Source organism: Oncorhynchus clarkii, unplaced genomic scaffold (assembly GCF_045791955.1).
Source record: "Oncorhynchus clarkii lewisi isolate Uvic-CL-2024 unplaced genomic scaffold, UVic_Ocla_1.0 unplaced_contig_11125_pilon_pilon, whole genome shotgun sequence".
NCBI lineage: Eukaryota > Metazoa > Chordata > Actinopteri > Salmoniformes > Salmonidae > Oncorhynchus > Oncorhynchus clarkii.
Window position 1 is genome coordinate 65,001 of NW_027261086.1, and position 20,000 is coordinate 85,000.

A 20,000-nucleotide genomic window follows, 5' to 3' on the forward strand; every position below is an offset into this window, starting at 1 on the left:
GCAGCCCTTGTTCCACCAGATGAAGGATTACCTTGAGATGCTACAAGACGGCCAATGGATCATTTCTACAGCGTCAACGGGGAAACGTTAACCCCTGTGCCTGTAGGACGTGGAGGACGTCCCCTAAACACTCTATATTTCATTAGGAGGTACTGTCCTCTCAGTGCTGTCTATATTTAATTGGGAGGTGCTGTCCTCTCAGTGCTGTCTATATTTCATTCGGAGGGACTGTCCTCTCAGTGCTGTCTATATTTCATTAGGAGGGACTGTCCTCTCAGTGCTGTCTATATTTCATTAGGAGGTGCTGTCCTCTCGGTGCTGTCTATATTTCATTAGGAGGTGCTGTCCTCTCAGTGCTGTCTATATTTCATCCGGAGGGACTGTCCTCTCAGTGCTGTCTATATTTCATCAGGAGGGACTGTCCTCTCAGTGCTGTCTATATTTCATTAGGAGGTGCTGTCCTCCCAGTTCACCATATGATCCCACAGTGTGTCTTTCCAGGGATGAGGTGGGAAAACAGTAGGATGGGAGGACCTTAAATATCCTGTATGGAAATGCTGCCTGCCCCCCTAATGACACACCCATCCACCTATCAATAGATAATGGGATGATTTGGTGGGACTGTGCTGCTGACAGATTGTGAGAGTGGGGTGGGGTGGGGAGGGCCGAGGACAGTACTGCAAAAGAGAAGCACTGGGAACTGTCACTGCAGAGAGATAGAGAAAGAATGTGTGTGAGAGAGAGAGAGAGAGAGAGAGAGAGCAGAGAGAGAGAGAGAGAGAGAGGGAGAGAGAGAGAGAGAGAGAGAGAGAGAGAGAGCAGAGAGAGAGAGAGAGAGAGAGAGAGAGAGAGGGAGAGAGAGAGAGAGAGAGAGGGAGAGAGAGAGAGAGAGAGAGCAACGAGGGCGCGAAGAGAGAGACAGAGAGAGAGCAGAGAGAGACAGAGCAGAGAGAGAGAGAGAGAGAGTGTGTTAGGAGAAAGAGGAGATACTCTACAAAAGATTAATAGCACAATTAATGTATGGTGAAATAGCATGGGCTCTTATGCTGTGAGCTAAAGAGAACTTGTGATGCACAGATGTTGAGACCCTGATAGAGCAAGCAGGGAATCAGAGTGAATTGGAATTTGAGCATTATAGATGTGTTCATATGTGTGTGCTGTTGAGCATTATAGAATCAGTAGAGAAAGGGAGGGAAAAACAGAGAGAACAGGAGAGTGAACACACTGGGTACCATTTAATGTCCCCTGAGTGCATGTCTACCTGACAAACTCACCTGGAGAACTTTAGACATCCCTCCCTCTCCCCTCCTCTTCCCTCCTCTCTCTCCTCCTTGTCTCTTCTTCCTCCCTCTCCCGTCCTCTTCCATCTTCTCTCTCCTCCCTGCCTCTTCTTCCTCCCTCTCCCCACCTCTTCCCTCCTCTCTCTCTTCCCTGTCTCTTCTTCCTCCCTCTCCCCTCTTCTTCCCTCCTCTCTCTCTTCCCTGTCTCTTCTTCCTCCCTCTCCCCTCTTCTTCCCTCCTCTCTCTTCCCTGTCTCTTCTTCCTCCCTCTCCCCTCTTCTTCCCTCCTCTCTCTCTTCCCTGTCTCTTCTTCCTCCCTCCCCCCTCTTCTTCCCTCCTCTCTCTCTTCCCTGTCTCTTCTTCCTCCCTCCCTCCTCTTCTTCCCTCCTCTCTCTCTTCCCTGTCTCTTCTTACTCCCTCTCCCCCCTCCTCCCTCCTCCCCCTCCTCCCTCCCTCCGGTGCCCGGCCCGCTGTTGTTATTGTCAATTATATCAAATTGACAGGTAATTACCGCCATTTTAGGAGCAATCATCAGTGTCTGTGAAGTAAATGATGTAAATGCTACAGGTAATTAGTTCTAGCCACTGTCGGGGTAAAAAAGGAGAGAGAGGGAACATCTCGGGCCTCCATAGAAAAAACAGGCGAGGAAGAAGCTCTTAGCTCTTAAGACCTTCTTCGCTGCCCCCTCCTCCCCAAAATGATCCCCCTTCTTCTTCCTCCTGCTGTGTTTATTTAACACCTCCTTCAGTTTGGCAGCGCTCGTCTCGGAGTCCGTCTTCTGTCAGCCGCACACCTCATCCAAACAACACCCATCTGTTGCACTTTAATCAACATTTCATCATTTTCTTCTTCATGGACTCTTCCTCCCTCCCCCTTTCCCCTCCTTCCATCTCTCTTATCTTCAGTTGAAATTGAAACAAATTCCCAGGAAGCCAGATATGTCATGGAAGGAACACTACCGGGTACATTTTGATTATGAGATAATGTGATGGTTGGCCCCAGTAGAATAGACCTATTCTCTATGCTAAAAGGTTCGTGACCCCATGTAGTGTCGTCATAATGGATGGTAGTGGAACAGGGAGGCGACGATCCCCACAGTAGCCCAGCCTCGGTGCACCGTATCTGGGTATCCAGGGCCCCTGTATTGATTTCCCCTCCCCAGTAAGGCAGGCCTAATCCAGGGTAAGTGGCAGCCTCCGCTGATCAATGGACATCTAGGAACGCCCTTGGCTGCAGACGAGGCCAGGGATTGATGTGTTGTTCCAGCAGAATTAGTATGGCTCTTTAATATTGTTGCAGCCACCAAACGCATCAATAAAGCCCAATTCTTTGGTGATTACTGCTATTCTACTCTGATTCCCAATGCAATCAGGTACAACTAGACCCCAGGAGAGACCAGATCAAGACTCTCACCTCACTTTACCTTGGTTTATGGCTAGTAGTTACTTGCTCTTGGCTAATGGTTCATAGTTTTGGAGGTAAAAGCATGGTTTAGTTGGTTTAGAATCAAGATGGTGGCGTTTCTAAAGACCAAAAAAGTCAAGCAGACCTTTCTCTGGACACTCCCCAGAATTTCTTCAACTCCAACTGTTTCTTTCTCAGTGATCTGCTCAGGCTCTTGGACTTCCACAGACCCAGCCCCGGCTTGGGAACTAGCCACGTTTGGGGTCTGAACCAGACTCTCCCTGAGCCCATGGATCTAAGTCACACGTCCAGTCTGTCTCCTCTCACCCCATAAGAAGCCAAGCTAAAATAACCAGAGCCCCAGAGTTTACACACACGACATGGCTCTGCTCTAAACAGGGGAAGAAATAGTGCTTCCTGATGACACAGAGACAAAGTAGTGTTTGGACGAGCTGCTTACCCGCCTCCTTTCATGCCAATGAGGCCCCACACCAACTATAGTCTGATACTCCTATTAAACTCCTGACTAAACGTTGCAGGAAAGTTTGAGAAAAGGTTTGAGCGTATTTTTGCTAAAGTTATCAGCACATCAGCGTCTAATACGAACTATAGTACTTTGATACGTTGCAGAAGTGTTTTTAATTACGTTTTGCTGATGTTATTAGCAGGTTAGCCTCCGCTGGCTTACAGCAGACTATGGCAGACTATGGGGAGAGCCGCAGAGCATTGGAACCAGAAAGGATTCTCCTACGGGGACAGCCACAGAGCATTGGAACCAGAAAGGGTTCTCCTAGGGGGAGAGCCGCAGAGCGTTGGAACCAGAAAGGGTTCTCCTATGGGGACAGCCACAGAGCGTTGGAACCAGAAAGGGTTCTCCTAGGGGGAGAGACGCAGAGCGTTGGAACCAGAAAGGGTTCTACTATGGGGACAGCCACAGAGCGTTGGAACCAGAAAGGGTTCTCCTAGGGGGAGAGACGCAGAGCGTTGGAACCAGAAAGGGTTCTCCTATAGGGACTGCCACAGAGCGTTGGAACCAGAATGGGTTCTCCTATGGGGACAGCCACAGAGCATTGGAACCAGAAAGGGTTCTCCTACGGGGACAGCCACAGAGCGTTGGAACCAGAAAGGGTTCTCCTATGGGGACAGCCGCAGAGCGTTGGAACCAGAAAGGGTTCTCCTACGGGGACAGCCACAGAGCGTTGGAACCAGAAAGGGTTCTCCTACGGGGACAGCCACAGAGCGTTGGAACCAGAAAGGGTTCTCCTATGGGGAGAGATGCAGAGCGTTGGAACCAGAAAGGGTTCTCCTACGGGGACAGCTACAGAGCGTTGGAACCAGAAAGGGTTCTCCTATGGGGAGAGATGCAGAGCGTTGGAACCAGAAAGGGTTCTCCTATGGGGACAGCCGCAGAGCCCTTTTGGAGCCCTGTTTTCTACGTGTAGAGGGCTCCCCATGCTGGAAACCTTTTAGCAGACATTGATGTTTCTCCCCCACCAAAGCTCATCCATTAAGGAAGTGAACTCAGGGTCGCCGAGAGCCACAGCACATTAAACTGTGTTTTGACTGCAACGCCTGCCCACCTTTTATCTGCAGGCCTTGAGGGCCGGCGCCACTTAAAAGGACCGCCGAGGATACGGGAGGGTACAGCGTGTACAGCAGGTCTTCTCAGCGCCACACATCGCTCTTAGCACAGAATACAGGGCTCTGAATCTCGGGGCATACAGGTTTGATTGCTGCACCGGATACAATGTAAGAGCATTAGAGACTCTCCAACTATGGTCTGGGTCAATGAGAGCTGAACAGCTGGGTCACAGACTACAGAGGGCTGTTTGTGAGTCACACTGAACGTATTTAGAAAGATCTAACATAGAAAAATGGTTAGCAGAGGTGGGAGAATGTGCGTCACTCATGCCTGAGAATTGCATTTTGAGAAATGTCCTCTTAGCAATAGAAGGCACATGGTCTTGAACATGCCTACCAGAGTCTTTGTATGGTGACATTCGCACCAGACCAAAACAGTCCTCTTCTTCTCTGCAGAACAAATTAAAAGAAACAGCCGGTAAAATAAACTTCCATTGCCCAACTGAATGTTCCTAGCTGCTCCACGTAGCTCCTGTAAAACACACAAACACAAGCAAGCAGAAATGAGTGCCCAGACCAGGCCCTGTTACAGCGGACATTGATTAAATAAAGCTGCCCACGGACACAGAGGGCCATGCAAATGAATGGTGGGAGAGGCCAGAGAGGCCGGAGAGGTGGTAGAAATCTGGAGCTTTCAGATAAAAATCCCCAGCACTCTGTATTCAACTAATTATCCTCAGAGCCTCGTCAGGCCTGAGACCCAGCAGATTCATTTGGAGATACGCCCCCAGAGAGTAGGCCCAGCAAACAAACATGCATATTTATATATACTTCTGCAGAGGTGTGTGAGAGAGAGACAGAGTGTGTGTGTGTGCCTGTGTGTGTGCATTTGTTTATGTGTGTGTCTGTGTGTGTGTTTGCAGTCGAGTGGGAAAACAGGAGGGGGGGGGGGGGGGGGGGGCAAAGAGGGGGGCTGCAAGCAGGCAGGATCCCCCCTAGGGGGAGCGTTGATTAATGAATCACATCTTTTTAACCCGAGGCGCTGCGCCTTCTTTTCACAGCAACGCACACAGCCAGCTCAGCCACATGTCAGCCAACCAGGCAGACAAGGCTGAGGCAACACGAGGGTGGGAGGACTTCTCATGGTCATGGCTGCAGAGCTCTGGGCTGCGAGAGAATGGGCTCAGACGAGAGCACACTAGGAAATAATGAGGCAATGCAAATGCAATGTTGTTTGATTTCAGCCAAAGGGTGTTTATTGCTCTCGTACATCAACAAAGCCCTTAGTTAATGGTGTTGTCGTTGTTGCTTGGAATAACGTGTTCATATGTGTGTGCTGTTGAACAGTTATTAACATGACGTCATCAATGTCATCTGATTTGGCTTCTTCAACCTCAGTGTTGTCAGTTATTTCAGGGGTTCTCTGGAGTCCAATGAACACCACGCTAATGATTCTCTCCTCTCTTCTTCCCTCTCTTCTCTGGTGAACGATGAACACCACGCTAATGGTTCTCTCCTCTCTTCTTCCCTCTCTTCTCTGGTGAACGATGAACACCACGCTAATGATTCTCTCCTCTCTTCTTCCCTATCTTCTATGGTGAACGATGGCCGCCCCTCCATGGTGCTCCCCTCAAATGGCTCCCCCTCTAACCAGGTATGTGATGGAACTGTTCTTTTCAATGTCCTATATTTATGTCAGCAGGTCACAGTGCCACAGACTTTCCATTGGACATGAAGGCAGGCACCAGACATCTGTATATTGCAATTTAAACCCCACCAACGTGGCATGTATACCACCAGTGTCAGGTAAACACACTCAGTTCACATCGTTGACAATGGCAGTGACAGTCAGTGACGGTCCCAGAGTTGAGGTACTACTCTCATGTCCTCTGTCTGTCCTGCTGGCCCAGGGCAGTGTTGATCACTATGCAGCTGGCAGACAGGCAGCGCGTCAGCATCCTGGCATCCGCTCTCTGTTTAGAGCTTCTGCCACTGCCTCTCCCTCTCTCTGCCAGCCTGGTAGCTCTGCCACTACAGTCTGACAGGCATTTTGGGTTGTTGGGCAGGGAATGAGTGTTGTTGGCTAATTACACGTTCCTCTCTCTCTCTCTCTCTCTCTGTCTATTTATCACTTTCATTCCTTCCTCTTTCTCCTCATTTCCTTATCAGTCTGCCAGACTTCTCAGGCTGTCAGTTTATCTGCTTGTATCTCTCTCTCTCTCTCTCACGTGCTCTTTCCTTCTTTCCTTCTTTCCTTCTTTCTTTCCTTCCTTCTTTCTTTCTTTCTTTCCTTCTTTCCTTCCTTCCTTCTTTCTCTCTCTCTCTCTCTCTCTCTCTCTCTCTCTCTCTCTCTCGGTCTCTCTCTCTCTCGGTCTCTCTCGGTCTCTCTCTCTCTCTCTCTCTCTCTCTCTCTCTCTCGTTCTCTCTCTCTCTCTCTCTCTCTCGCTCTCTCTCTCTCTCTCTCTCTCTCTCTCGGTCTCTCTCTCTCTCTCTCTCTCTCTCTCTCTCCCTCCTCCCCCTTCTCTTTGTCTCTGTGCGATGTGAGTGTTCCGGTCCAGATGGGGATGACCACAGTGTGACTAATGAACTGTCTCCCATCCTCACTGTGTTATAACCTCACCTCCCAGCTCTCCCAGCTTCCATTCACCTGCCTCACAACACATAGTACCACCAGAGGTGAACCAGCCTGTCTGACAGCCACTGGGTTAACAGTGTTTTAACTGTCATTAAAAGAGCCTTGTCGCCATCCCATATGTGACAAATGAAAGAGCAGGGCCAACAATGTGTCTAGTTGACTGTGTGTGTGAGTGTGCGTGTGTGAGTGTGACTCTGTGTGTGTGTGACTCTGTGTGTGTGTGACTGAGCCTGTCTGAGTGTGTAGGCCTATGGAGATATGAAGGGACACAGTACATCACTGTGTCCCACTGTTATGGCAGTGTGTATTGGTCTGAAGTGAGGCTGGTCCTCGATGATAGTGCCCTGTCATCCTAAACCAGGCCACTGTAGGGCTAGTGACTGATACCTCAGGGCATTGGCAGGACTGTTTACTATCAAACACTGGCTCCCTAGGGGCCTCTGTGGGAAGAGTTGGCCTCTTTGTCACATCTCTGGAGTGTTGGCTGGCTCGAGGGTACACATTATGCATAATGTTACATTTGCATGTTTATGTGTTTGCGTTGGTGTGTGTGCGTCCGTGTGTGTGTGTGGCATGCCAGAAACCCTCCACATAAACACTAATCACCTCTGCTACACATCTATGCCCCTCCCCATCATCCTAACCATTATAACACACAGTACTACAGTGCACACACACACACACACACGCACGCGCAGGCACACGCACACACACACTGAAACACACACGTCTCCTTGCATTGAGGTATCGCCATGGTGTCGCCCCTGGTTACGCGGCGTGGGCGACCAGGGGAGAGGGCTCGGTAACTCAATAAGGGTTGTCTCTTTATCTCTTTCCCATAGCCTGTATGTCTGTCTATTCCAGTCCATTTGGATCAGCCTAATGTCCCTGGTTATAACTGCCTGTATGTCTGTCTATTCCAGTCCATTTGGATCAGCCTACTGTCCCTGGTTATAACTGCCTGTATCCACCATACACACCATAACCACCTAACAGGTAGTGAGGCCAATTAGCTGCAATTTAGAGCCAATGAACAGAGCAGCTTTGGCTGCTCAGAGAATATAATAGAGGCAGGTGTCTCTTGATGGTCCTTGCCCTATCCGGCAGTACGTGGGTATGTGGGTATGACAGTAGGCTAGTGGAGGATGTGAGCTAATCGTTGTTGAACTACACGTCAACATTTCCACTGCAAAGTTACAGTGAACTGCCTTAAAGCACGAATCCCATTCTGTTGGTGATGTTCTTGCAGACTTCCTGATTCTTAACATTAATGATGTTCTCTCAGACCTCCTTGTTCTTAACATTGGTGATGTTCTCTCAGACCTCCTTGTTCTTAACATTGGTGATGTTCTCTCAGACCTCCTTGTTCTTAGCATTGGTGAGCCTCCTCTGCTCACTCCTAGTCTGAAGCTTTAGTAGCTTCCCTTTGGTTCTGTCAGAGGACCTGGGTTTAGAGATATACAGAATATTTACAGGAGCTGAATCTATACTGTAGTATAGCCGAGGACAACATCAGCTTGGATTAAAGCCATAGACAGTGATGCTACTCACCGAGAAGTCATTTCCCGTAAATGCCAGGGATAGCAGCGTGACCTTGATATCACAATAGCTTGTTTTGATGCCCTGGGAGTTTACTCAGTTTGTTTCCCCCGCTGGTCTGTGAAGAGGCGACGTACACCGGGTTCACCAAATAAGAGGTGGAGGAACAACGATTCTGATAGCGATATGCCGTTTCTTTCAGGGAATTATTCTGGTAACGCTGTCTGCTCTCGTTATCGCTGGTATCTTAAGAGGCCCTTTGACCTTTCAGTATCTGGCTTCCTCCATTGCATTAAGCGCTTAAGGAGAATATTACTGGTATTCGTGGTCCCTCACCCTTCTAAGAGGGGGTTGTCGTCGGGAAACGTTGAATAGATGGAAAGCACTTAATCTGTCAGGATTTGTCAGGAGACTGCCGGAGTCGAGGTGATGTGGGAGGGGGCTCTTTCTCCCTCTCCCTCTCCTTTCCTCTCCTCTCCTCTCCCTCTCCCTGTCCTCTCTATGCCCTGTCACCTCAGCCTCCCAAGGCCTTCCACCTCCTCTTCCACCTCCTCTTCCCCTCCTCACAACTCCTGCAGAACGGTGCACTGCCTTCTCTGGTTGGATACCTCTTCCACTTGATAACCTCTTCATCACCCTGCTGAGCATATCCCCTCCAACCCCCACATGGAGTCACACCTCTCTCTTCCAAACTGAGCCTCCTCAGCCAGCCTACTTCCTGCCTCTCAGCACCACCCCCCCCCCCCCTCTCTCTCTCTCTCTCCCTCTCTCTCTCTCCCTCTCTCTCTCTCGCTCCAAGCTATGTCAGAGACTGCCCGGGCTGTAATTCATGCTAATTTAGGCAAATGATATGCGCAAAAGAAGAAGTGCCACGTGTCCCAGCGAGCCCCTGGTGCGATGACTCGTTACCCGCAGGAGCCGTCAGCCAGCCAGGCAGGCAGCTGGAAGAGGTGAGAGGAAACAAGGGAGAGGGAGAGGGAGAGGGAGAGGGAGAGGGAGAGGGAGAGGGAGAGGGAGAGAGAGGGAGAGGGAGAGAGAGGGAGAGGGAGAGGGCGGGAGAGGAGGGAAGGAAACGGCAGGAGTTCTCTTTAAGGAGGAGTTAAAGTGACAACCCATAGACAGAATATCTCTTTATATCTACTTAGATCTACTGGCCATTTCATCTAGTAACTGGAAGGTAACTGAAAGGATTGTAGCTAAAATGCAACGTAAAACATAACCTTACCATAATGTCAGCAGGAAAAACACTGCAGGACTGACTACTGCTAGTTGAAGAATGTAGGGGATGAGGAACTGAGTTCTCTTGGGTTGACTGTTTGACATGGGTCCCAGAGGACTGCAGAACCAGACATTAAAGCTGTCAAAGCCAGTTTTTAGCAAAACCAATGTTGATATCACTGCATTGTTGGGTTTGTTGCTAAATTGCTAAATTGTAGTTGATTTCAATGTCCATTATCATCTGTATGCCTAACCTTGATTTGACATGATATTATAAATAGTAAGGGCCATCTCACATTGTTTATGCCCAGATATTTCCATAACAGAGCTTCTTCCATCTGCTTCATTAAAATTCATTGAGAGAGTTTGTCTCAGAGAGTGTCTGCTGACTCACTGACTGTAAGAGCTGTCGCAGTGGTGAGTGACAGGGATGATAGACAGCGGGGTCACATGCAGGCACACACACACACACACACAAACACACACACACACACACACAGACACACACACACAGACACACACACACACACACACACACACACACACACACACACACACACACACACACACACACACTCCATCAGCTAGCTCTGCCTGCTCTAGAAGCTATAGAAATGGCGCGTCTTGATGACATCACAGCACAAACTTGAATAACATGTTATCAGTCTGATGTCTTAGGAGACAAGCCAAAACTCTTATACTGTGTGGAATGTATTGCGTACATACTGTGGATCCTTTTATCCAGTATGTTTCATTTCCTGTGTCTCCTTCTGACTGTAAAGATGAAAGGACATCCTAATGGTTATTGAGGGATGTCAGCCAATCATGTCTAGCTGAGATAGAACTTTCATAGGAAATAGCCTATTGAGTGATTCATGCCGGTTTGAGTCCATTAAGGTTTCAGTCTTTCTCAGTGGAAAGACAGACAGACTTCGCAGTGTAGAAGCCTAGAAAACATTGTTTCCACGGACAAATGCAAAAAATCCAGAGAAAAAAGCTTTCTCCTCATACCAACACACTGTGACTACCCGGCTGTGTGACGACCCGGCTGTGTGACGACCCGGCTGTGTGACGACCCGGCTGTGTGATGACCCGGCTGTGTGACGACCCGGCTGTGTGACGACCTGGCTGTGTGACAAACCACTCCGCTGACACATTATCACAAGGATCAGATGGTTTCTCCCCTCCAACACGTTATAATGCTGCCGTAGCATCACCTGTCTCCCCTCCAACACGTTATAATGCTGCCGTAGCATCACCTGTCTCCCCTCCAACACGTTATAATGCTGCCGTAGCATCACCTGTTTACAAAGCACGCTGGGTCTCTCTCTCTCTCTATTCCTTTTTCTTTCTCTCTCTCTCTCTCTCTCTCTCTCTCTCTCTCTCCCTCTCTCTATCTCCTCTCTCTCTCTCTCTCTCTCTTTCTCTCTCTCCTCTCTCTTTCTCTCTCTCTCCTCTCTCTCTCTCCTCTCTTTCTCCCTCACTTTCTCTCTTGCTTTCTTTCTCTCCATCTTTCCTTCTATTCCTCTCCCCCTCTCTTTCTCTCCCTCTTATCTAGCTATCTCTCTCTTCCTCTCCCCTCTCCCTCTCCCTATTTCTCTCCCAATCTCCCCCCTCTCCCCCCACGCTCTCTCTCTCTCCCCCTCTCTCTCGCTTTCTCTCTCTATTCTTCTCTTTCCATCCCTCCATCTCTCTCGTGTTCTCTGTTTTGTGGTGTTTCTGTAGTTAGCTGCCCCTACGGATGTGTAGGTGTCCATCCTGTTTTCCTGTCATTTGGTGGCTGATGAAAATGACATCTCCCGTTGCTTACAAGGCTTTTCCATCATAAGAGTCAATCTTTTCCTACCCATGTAATTATGCATGACCCTCATTCCTTAAGCTGGATCACTAAAAGTACCAAACTATATGATCAACTTACTGCATTATGCAGCATGAAATGCCAGCGTTGCCTAGCATGCAAAACTGCTGTTAAACACGGTTTCCATGGTAATGCGGCACAGTCCAATAATGCACACCGTTTTTCTCCTTTGCAAGAGTGTGAAGCGGCATTCTAATGGGAAGGAGGGTACAGTACAGAATGTATGTCAGTGTGTGTGTAGATACGTGTGTGGCATGTTTGTGAGCGTGTGTGTGTGTGTGCGCCTGTGCCTGTGGCAATGTGTGTTTCATGTATTCAGAAGCCAGTTTTGATAAAAAACACTTATTCAGTGAGAGAATGCTTTGAAGAAGCAGGCGTATAGTGTGAGTGTTCCACTATATACAGTGTGTGTGTGTTCCACTATATACAGTGTGTGTGTTCCACTATATACAGTGTGTGTGTTCCCCTATATACAGTGTGTCTATAAAATGCAGTGTGTGTGTTCCAGTATTTACAGTGTGTCTATAAAATGCAGGGTGTGTGTTCCAATATATACAGTGTGTCTATATAATGCAGTGTGTGTGTTCCTCTATATACAGTGTGTCTATATAATGCAGTGTGTGTGTTCCAGTATATACAGTGTGTCTATATAATGCAGTGTGTGTGTTCCTCTATATACAGTGTGTCTATATAATGCAGTGTGTGTGTTCCAGTATATACAGTGTGTCTATATAATGCAGTGTGTGTGTTCCAGTATTTACAGTGTGTCTATATAATGCAGTGTGTGTTCCAGTATATACAGTGTGTCTATATAATGCCGTGTGTGTTCCAGTATTTACAGTGTGTCTATATAATGCAGGGTCTAGCTGAGGCTGATTTGCGTGTAGAAGCATGAATCGACTCCTGTTGTTCAGTAGTTTCATAATTGCTGTGAACGGTGGTTGACCCTGGATATTGCTTTATCACAGCACCTGGGTATGCCTTCTCTCGTTCTTGTGCACGCTCTCTCTTGCTTTCTTTCTCTCGCTCTCTCTCTCTTCACAACAATATCCCCTTTTCACACTTCCCAAACGGCTTATGGATAATTTTGTATTAAATGTTTTGCAAATGTTCCCCCCCGCTAGTTTGACCTATTCAACTAGCCAAAGGTTAACATGCTGAGTTAATGCTCTGAAACACATCAAGTGCTAGTTTTGAAGCTTGCTAGAGAACGTATACTCTTACTGTTTGAGCCTGCAGCACAGCCCCCTGCATCACACTGCTGGTTCCCAGGGTTGGTTCTGGTTGGTCCCTGGATGGGAGACCAGATGCTGTTGGAGGGCCAGTAGGATGCACTTTTCCCTCTGGTCTAAGGCAGGCTTTCCCAAAGTCGGCCCTGAGACCCCCCTGTGGGCACGTTTTGGTTGTTGCCCTGGCACTACAAAGCTATTTCAAATATTAAAAAACAAATCGTCAAGCTTTGATCATTTTAATCAGATGTGTAGTGCTAGGGCAAAAACTTAAACGTGCACACAGGGGGGTCCCAGGACCGACTTTGGGAAAGCCTGGTCTAAGGAGATCCCAGAGCAGGGAAGAGGACATTGCCCTGTGTAGGGGGCCGTCTTTCGGATGGGACGTTAAACTGTTGTCCTGACTCTCTGTGGTTGTTAAAAATCCCATGGCACTTATCGTAACGGTGTCATGGCTAAATTCCCAATCGGGCCCCATGACTTTTTTTTATTTAACTAGGCAAGTCAGTTAAGAACAAATTCTTATTTACAATGACAGCCTACCCCGGACAAACCCTAAACCGGGCAACGCTGGGCTAATTCTGCGCCACCCTATGGAACTCCCAATCACAGCTGGTTGTGACACAGCCTGGAATTGAACCAGGGTCTAACACTGAGAGGCAGTGCCTTAGACTGCTGCGCCACTCAGGAGCACCATGGCCACCTAATCATCCCCCTAATCATCCCCCTCATTCCTAGTTGGCATATACATTAGAAGTCGGAAGTTTACATACACTTAGGTTGGAGTATTTAAAACTCGTTTTTCAACCACTACACAAATGTCTTATTGACAAACTATAGTTTTGGCAAGTCGGTTAGGACATCTACTTTGTGCATGACACAAGTAATTTTTCCAACAATTGTTTACAGACAGATTATTTCACTTATAATTCACTGTATCACAATTCCAGTGGGTCAGAAGTTTACATACACTAAGTTGACTGTGCCTTAAAACAGCTTGGAAAATTCTATAAAATGATGTCATGTCTTTAAAAGCTTCTGATAGGCTAATTGACATCATTTGAGTCAATTGTAGGTGTACCTGTGGATGTGTTTCAAGGCCTACCTTCAAACTCAGTGCCTCTTTGCTTGACATCATGGGAAAATCAAAAGAAATCAGCCAAGACCTCAGAAAATAAATTGTAGAACTCCACAAGTCTGGTTCATCCTTGGGAGCAATTTCCAAATGCCTGAAGGTACCACGTTCATCTGTACAAACAATAGTACTGAAGTATAAACACCATGGGACCACGCAGCCATCATACCGCTCAGGAAGGAGACACGTTCTGTTTCCTAGAGATGAACAGACTTTGGTGCGAAAAGTGCAAATCAATCCCAGAACAACAGCAAAGGACCTTGTGAAGATGCTGGAGGAAACAGGTACAAAAGTATCTATATCCACAGTAAAATGAGTCCTGAAAGGCCACTCAGCAAGGAAGAAGCCACTGCTTCAAAACCACCATAAAAAAGTCAGACCACGGTTTGCATATGGGGACACATATTGTACTTTTTGGAAGAATGTCCTCTGGTCTGATAAAACAAAAATCGAACTGTTTGGCCATAATAACCATCTTTATGTTTGGAGGAAAAAGGAGGAGACTTGCAAGCCGAAGAACACCATCCCAACCGTGACGCACGGGGGTGGCAGCATCATGTTGTGGGGGTGCTTTGCTGCAGGAGGGACTGGTGCACTTTAAAAAATAGATGGCTTCATGAGGAAGGAAATTTATGTGGATATATTGAAGCAACATCTCAAGACATCAGTCAGGAAGTTAAATCTTGGTCGCAAATGGATCTTCCAAATGCACAATGACCCCAAGCATACTTCCAAAGTTGTGGCAAAATGGCTTAAGGACAACAAAGTCAATGTATTGGAGTGGCCATCACAAAGCCATGACCTCAATCCTATAGAACATTTGTGGGTAGAACTGAAAAAGCGTGTGCAAGCAAGGCGGCCTACAAACCTGACTCAGTTACAACAGCTCTGTCAGGAGGAATGGGCCAAAATTCACCCAACTTATTTTGGGAAGCTTGTGGAAGGCTACCCGAAACGTTTGACCCAAGTTAAACAATTTCAAGGCAATGCTACCAAATACTAATTGAGTCTATGTAAACTTCTGACCCAATGGGAATGTGATGAAAGAAATAAAAGCTGAAATAAATCATTCTCTCTACTATTATTCTGACATTTCACATTCTTAAAATAAAGTGGTGATCCTAACTAACCTAAGACAATGACTTTTTACTAGGTTTAAATGTCAGGATTTGTGAAAAACTGAGTTTGAATGTATTTGGCTAAGGTGTATGTAAACTTCTCACTCCTCATCTCTCCTCACCTCTCCACCTGTTATCTGATGTGTGGTGAGCGTTCTGGCACAACAATGGTCGCTGTGCATCACCCAGGTAGAGCTACAACACTGATGGTGGATGAGTTTCCCTTTACTATATAAAGTCCTTAGACTTCCTCAGTTGCTAGAAAAGCACTGTATAAATCCAATCAATTATTATTAATTATTATTGTAGAAAGCTAAACTATATCTTGGCTGCATCTGAAACGACATCCCATTCCCTGTGCATTACATTTGTCCAGAGTTGTATGAGGCTCTGGCGACGAGAAGTGCACTACATAGGGGATAGGGTGCCATTTAGGATGCACTACATAGGCAATAAGGGGCCATTTAGGATGCACGAAATAGGGAATAGGGGGCCATTTAGGATGCACTTCATAGGGAATAGGGGGCCATTTAGGATGCACTACATAGGGAATAGGGGGCCATTTAGGATGCACTACATAGGGAATAGGGGGCCATTTAGGATGCACAACATAGGGAATAGGGGGCCATTTAGGATGCACTACATAGGGAATAGGGGGCCAAATAGGATGCACTACATAGGGAATAGGGGGCCCTTTAGGATGCACGAAATAGGGAATAGGGGGCCATTTAGGATGCACTACATAGGGAATAGGGGGCCATTTAGGATGCACTACATAGGGAATAGGGGGCCAAATAGGATGCACTACATAGGGAATAGGGGGCAATTTAGGATGCAAGCCTATATCTGCATTAGTATGAGACCTGTGACATCAGCCTATTCGAGGCCACACCAAACTTTATGGACTAAGAATCGATAAACACCAAACATCACCTCTTCCTGGTTGGTGCTAAAAAGCCTGACCGACTAGCTGTCAATCACCCTCCTCATCATGAATATTCATGAGCAGCCTTGGCCTGCAGTTTATTGTGTTTGTTTTGTTCTCTCTCTGTGTGAACGACGGCCAGCCCCCACCTACAGTGCTTTAGAACCAACCAGCCCACACATTGGTGGGTATGGAAACCCAACCGGCGGAGCGAACGCTTCCTCTATCGCCATGAATATTCATTCACACCTGCCTCCGCCGGAACTTTCCAGGTTCCTGCTGTATACCGCCGAGACAGAACTTTGGAGCTGAGCTTTGTGTGTGTGTGTATGTGCGTATGTGTGTGTGTGTGTGTGCGTATGTGTGTATGTGTGAATGTATGTGTGTATGTGTGAATGTATGTGTGTATGTGTGTGTGTGTGTGTGTGTGTGTGTGTGCTCACACAAGCTAATACTTTTGTTCAGTTATAATTCAAATAGACTTGGAGTTGTTCATCTCTTGTATCAATCACCTGTAGAGCCTGAATAACTATATTTCCCCTTCCCATTAAGACCTGTTTAGTGTTTTAGTGTGACCTCATTTTGTGTTTCATCCTCTCTCTGAAAGTGCACAGTCCTCATATTCCGTAGCCGTGTGACTGAGTGAGGTCACCAGAGGTCAAGGCTGATTTGTTTAACAGAGTAATAGCTCTTCCATTATGCAAATTAGCGCAGTCTCTCTGCCTCTGGGCTCTAATGAGCTGCATTTATTAGTGCTATGATACCCGGCCTCAACCAATAACGCCGCTATTTACCTCAAGGAACGCTCGTGATGTCAATAAATGGAGAAGACGGCGGTGATGCAACGTTGGAATGGTTTTGGAAAGGTTTGGAAACTGTAGGGTAGGAAAACCCTTCGGCTGGCAGCAGGGGTGCTGGAGTTTAGTGTGTTGGTGAGTTGCGTTGGGGATTGATGGTGTAGCCCACAGCTGTGTATGTCAGTCCCATGCCAACTTCTCAGTCTGTAAGTCTATAGATCTATAAGCAGTTCCTCAGTAGGCCTGTCTCTCTCTCTCTCTCTCTCACTCACTCACTCACTCACTCACTCACTCACTCACTCACTCACTCACTCACTCACTCACTCACTCACTCTCCCTCCTTCCCTCCCTCTGTTTCTTCCTTCCTTCCTCCCGTTCCTTCTCTCTTCCTGAATCCTAAGCGTGTTGTAGAGTGTGAAGGGGGGGAGTCGGAAGACAGGAGAACATGGCATGCTCATTAAAGACAGACTTATTGGATGAGCCCCGTTACACAGAGAGAAAAGAAAGAACATCTCCTCTCAAATGACTGTGAGGACTGTTGGGAGAGAACAGTGGGAGAGAACAGTGGGAGAGAACAGAGGGAGAGAACAGAGGGAGGGAAGGTTTGAGAGAGAGAGAGAGAGAGAGAGAGAGAGAGAGAGAGAGCGTGAGAGAGAGAGAGAGAGAGAGAGAGCGTGAGAGAGAGAGAGAGCGTGAGAGAGAGAGAGAGAGAGAGAGAGAGAGAGAGAGAGAGAGAGAGAGAGAGAGAGAGAGAGAGAGAGAGAGAGAGAGATTATTTTTCTGCTACCTAGGCTATATATGGGAAACGTATCTGTGCCCAGAGATACCCACTGCAGATGGTAGTTATGTGTCTCTGTGTGTATGTTTGTGTGTGCGTGTTGTGGAGGCTGCTGAGGGGAGGACGGCTCATAATAATGGCTGGAACTGAGCAAATGGAATGGCATCAAACACAATGAAACCATGTGTTTGATGTACTTGATACCGTTCCACTAATTACCACGAGCCAGTCCTCCCCAATTAAGGTGCATGAGAAGATGGAGAGACACAACAACCTGATGTCTGTGTGACATGATGACAGTCCTGAGAGTCCCCCCCCCCCCCCCCCCCCCCAGCACTACACAGCGGATTCAAATAATCAAGTAATCATCAAGCTTTAATTATTTGAATGAGCTGTGTAGTGCTGGGGGGGGGGGGAACTAAACCAAGGACAGAGTTTGGGGAAAACTGATCTAATGGCATCTCATCTAGGGTTGCAGAGGGAGGGTATATTACTGGAAACTTACTAAGTTTACCAGTAAACTACTCACATTTTCCTTTCTTTCAGATATTTGATGTAAATTGTCACAAGACATCTAGTGGCCCTTTTGGGAACTTCAGATGCCTGTAACCATCTCTGGCCCTCTATGGGTCCTTAATAGTGTACATGTAAAATATATGAAATAAGATTATTTGAAAATAAAACAAATTATGACAAAGCTATAAAACATGATCCTAAATATAAACCATCAACTTAGTGAATACCATTGGTGTTTAATATGAGGATTTAGCATGAAATATCTCTATTACATGTTTTTACTAACGTGTATTTATTTGACTGTGTCAATATGTATTCATTGTCAATGTTTTGGCGTCAAAGCGGAGTCAGATGTGAAAACAGTGAAGAGTCGCAGAGGTAATAAAGAAAATGCCTTTGTTGATTTGATGCTTTTTCTCATTAGAATATTTTCTCTTGAACCGTATGGTCTGTCTACTAGGAACTCTTGAACCGTATGGTCTGTCTACTAGAAACTCTTGAACCGTATGGTCTGTCTACTAGGAACTCTTGAACCGTGTGGTCTGTCTACTAGGAACTCTTGAACCGTATGGTCTGTCTACTAGGAACTCTTGAACCGTATGGTCTGTCTACTAGAAACTCTTGAACCGTATGGTCTGTCTACTAGAAACTCTTGAACCGTGTGGTCTGTCTACTAGAAACTCTTGAACCGTATGGCCTGTCTACTAGGAACTCTTGAATCGTATGGTCTGTCTACTAGACACTCTTGAACCGTATGGTCTGTGTACTAGGAACTCTTGAACCGGATGGTCTGTCTACTAGGAACTCTTGAACCGTATGGTCTGTCTACTAGGAACTCTTGAACCGTATGGTCTGTCTACTAGGAACTCTTGAACCGTGTGGTCTGTCTACTAGAAACTCTTGAACCGTGTGGTCTGTCTACTAGAAACTCTTGAACCGTATGGTCTGTCTACTAGGAACTCTTGAACCGTATGGTCTGTCTACTAGAAACTCTTGAACCGGATGGTCTGTCTACTAGGAACTCTTGAACCGTATGGTCTGTCTACTAGAAACTCTTGAACAGTATGGTCTGTCTACTAGGAACTCTTGAATCGTATGGTCTGTCTACTAGGAACTCTTGAACCATATGGTCTGTCTACTAGGAACTCTTGAACCGTATGGCCTGTCTACTAGAAACTCTTGAACCGTATGGTCTGTCTACTAGAAACTCTTGGACAATATCAACACAGATATAAAAATGAATATTATGTATGAATAATTAAATAAAAAAGTTATTCAAGTATAAATTACCAAAGTTACGATAGATTGCCATAGATTTACTTTTAATTACCAAAATTACTGAAGATTCTGGTAACTTTGTCAAATTACCGGTAGATTTTCAACTCTACTCTCAACTGAAGAAGGCAGCAAAGAAGCATTGTTAACCATGATATTCCTAAAGGGACCAAGTCCAGTTGGTTCTAGTCGATTTCAGTTCTAAATGCTGTATTGGTATGACAAAAGTACATATTTGTATTGCATATAATACCGATAGTGTCTAGTCCCTGTGGAATCTAGTCCACTACGTTCTAGTTCTAAATAGAATATGCTGAATGTCCTTAATATGCTGATTGTCCTTAATGTGCTGAAAGTCCTTAATGTAAATGCTAACAATGCATGTAGGTTGACTGGTACAAAGTGACCTAATAATGTTAGCACACACAAATCAGTAGATATTTGTCCTAAAGACTCTGTCCTAGAGGCTCTGTCCTAGAGACTCTGTCCTACAGGCTCTGTCCTACAGGCTCTGTCCTACAGTCTCTGTCCTAGAGACTCTGTCCTAGAGACCCTGTCCTAGAGGCTCTTTCCTAGAGACTCTGTCCTACAGGCTCTGTCCTAGAGACTCTGTCCTAGAGACTCTGTCCTAGAGACTCTGTCCTAGAGGCTCTGTCCTAGAGGGTCTGTCCTAGGGACTCTGTCCTAGGGACTCTGTCCTAGAGGGTCTGTCC